Consider the following 2,629-nt stretch of genomic DNA (forward strand, 5'->3'; position numbering starts at 1 on the left):
GGGGAATGGAGAAACTGCCGAGGGCAGTTGGTGGGAGCAGAGAAGGGAGAGAGAAAAGGGGGCCTACATGGGGAGTGCGCATTCTGGAAGGGCGATGGCTACAATGAACGATGGAACATCTAATGTGGCACTGCAACTGAATTTAAGATTCATACGCTGCGATGGACGATGATAAGACCGTCCGGGAAACTAGAAAAATTAACGTTCGGAATATTATCATTCTGGAATAATTATGTTTAGGATTGTAGTAAGGTTCGTTACCTTTATACTACTCCGTAGCATATATATCGGCGCACAAGGTAGGCTACGATTCTGGCGTGGTCATCACCCTTCCTACGAGGGGAAAGTAGCGATCTTTTGTCTATCTATCTATAAATAAAAGAAGGAAAACAAAGTCGTCTGTCAAGAGGGATATAGATTTCGAAAGACGTACCCTAACCACTGTTGGCTGCTTCATGGCCTCCCCGCAATCCTCCTACGGCTCATCCGAGGAAGACGCCTCCTCCGACGGTTCTGACCACCAAGTTGTGGAGAAGCAGCCTCTAAGAGAAGAATCGGAGGAGGAGACGGGGGGCAATGAAGAATCGGAGGAGGAGGAGGAGGAGGAGGAGGAGGAGGGGGCGGGGGACAATGTGGTGCCGGACGACAATAACATCCACCAGCCGCCACTGCAAGGCGACACGGTCCCAGATTCCGAGTCGCCGCCCAGGTCCGAACCCAAGAGGAAGGCCGTGGGATGCAGAACCTGTCGAGCCCAAGAGGATGAGGTCGGCCGAGGCGCCGCAGCCTAGGATGCAACCTGAGGCCACTGAAGTTGCTCTGATTCAACCTGAGATCGCTGAACATGCTCTGACTAAGAGCGATGCGGAGAAGCTATTCCAAGTTAAGATCGATTTTTATTGGCACCTTGGGCAAGAGGTGTTGGCCCTAGAGGAGAAACATCCTGGGTTGTTCAAGTCTCCGTTCCTGAAGCTTCCTGACGAGAAGGCCAGGATACTCAATGCCAAACTTCAGAAGCAACACATTGCAAAATTAAAGGCTTTGTTACGGCTGGCTGATATCAGAAAGGAGGTGACGAACTCCCTCATCAATTGTCTCGACTGAAGTCATGATATATAGGTCAGTTGATCAAAGTTTTGTTACTCTAGCTCCCTCTACTTAATATTCTATACATGGCCGGTCTCATAGTTGATTGTCAGGAATTAGTTTCGATTTTTAGCTCGCAATCGGGAATGAGACCATGCATCTTGGGTAAAATTATCTAGTAACAAACTTGATTATATAGTTAGCATATATACATAATGCTCATGTAGAATTAAGATCTACCTGGTTACTTATTTCAGTGGAAATATGAACTTCCTCAGGATATATGAGCTCATATCTTGTTGTGTAAAATATAAATCCAGTTGACATGGCTTATTACATTGCTTAAAAATTGTTGCATCCATTTGTGGCAAAAGAGATATACTGCAAGCATATATAATATATACACCAGTGCCGATAAAATATTAAATTGGTGAAGGTCACTATTTTTGGGTGCCAACCAGCGGCACCATGCAAAGGGAGAAAAAGCTAATGCCCCGTCAACTGAAACTGTGTAACCAACTTTTTGTTGCAATCGTCGAAGGCTATAATGTTCCATGCTATATAAACTCCATTACATGCCCCTGTTTTAGCGAGTGGAATTATTATTTAAGCAAGTCTGATGACTTCATTATCATAGTATATGTTTCCATTCTGTGATGGAAACTTTTTAGTTTTGATATTATATTAATTTGTTAAAAACTGAGCAGTCCAAACATCAATTCGACTTTAATACACTATCATGATCTTGTTGATGCAGTCTTAGATTTGTTTTTCCCTATGTGTGTGTGTGTAATGCATCTTATATCCTGGCTCGCTCATGTTCATAATTAATTACTCGCAATAGGTTTTGTGCAATCAAGCTTTTGATAACAATCTATTGATGCAGTTATCAGTTTTCTTCACTTGCCCATTTGTTGCAGAACTGGAGCGAACCTGAAATGCGTTCAGTTTACAGGTGTTAAAAGACAGCAACACCAGGAAGACACCGGAAGTGGGGCCTATTATATTAAGCCACAATTCGCTAGTTGGTTATTTTGGTTTCTATTCTGCTCGATATTTATATATACTCTATCTATGTTACTACTGGTGTTATCAAATTTTGGTCCGGGTGGGACATGTCTGAATGATTGATTCAAGTATTAATGATATTGGGTCTCTCTGAACTTGGCCTCTTAACTCACATATTTTGCTGAACTTCATGCATAGAGATCAAGGCTATTTATTGTGCTCATTATTTATTCTACTGATGTAGATATGAGAGACCATGACGCCTACTCTTTATTTTTTGTGATTGGTTTGTGGTTTCATCGGTAATTTGATTCATTGTGGATTACAGGCTTACAACCCACGTTCACAATGTTCTTGGAGAACTGCCATTAATTGGATATCACATAGATAGAGGTGCATCTCTCAGAACTAGTGCAAAGCTATGTTCACATGCAGCAAAATAATTCTTTCAGTGTTCGAAGCAAAATCTAGAGAGAGCGATTCAAGGGTTAGTTATGTCGAACTAATGCTTACAGAATAAAATCCAGATTTTTCA

General features: G+C 42.1%; 1 long non-coding RNA gene across 1 annotated transcript; it reads left to right on the top strand.

Annotated features, from left to right (window-relative positions):
- The first annotated feature begins 413 nt into the window (after nucleotides 1-413).
- LOC123087360 (uncharacterized) lies at nucleotides 414-2,262 on the top strand. Its single transcript, XR_006441318.1, has 2 exons — nucleotides 414-1,119; nucleotides 2,007-2,262. It is a non-coding gene; the product is annotated as an uncharacterized lncRNA (long non-coding RNA).
- Nucleotides 2,263-2,629: the final 367 nt, after the last annotated feature.

The sequence above is a fragment of the Triticum aestivum genome, chromosome 1B (assembly GCF_018294505.1).
Source record: "Triticum aestivum cultivar Chinese Spring chromosome 1B, IWGSC CS RefSeq v2.1, whole genome shotgun sequence".
Lineage (NCBI taxonomy): Eukaryota > Viridiplantae > Streptophyta > Magnoliopsida > Poales > Poaceae > Triticum > Triticum aestivum.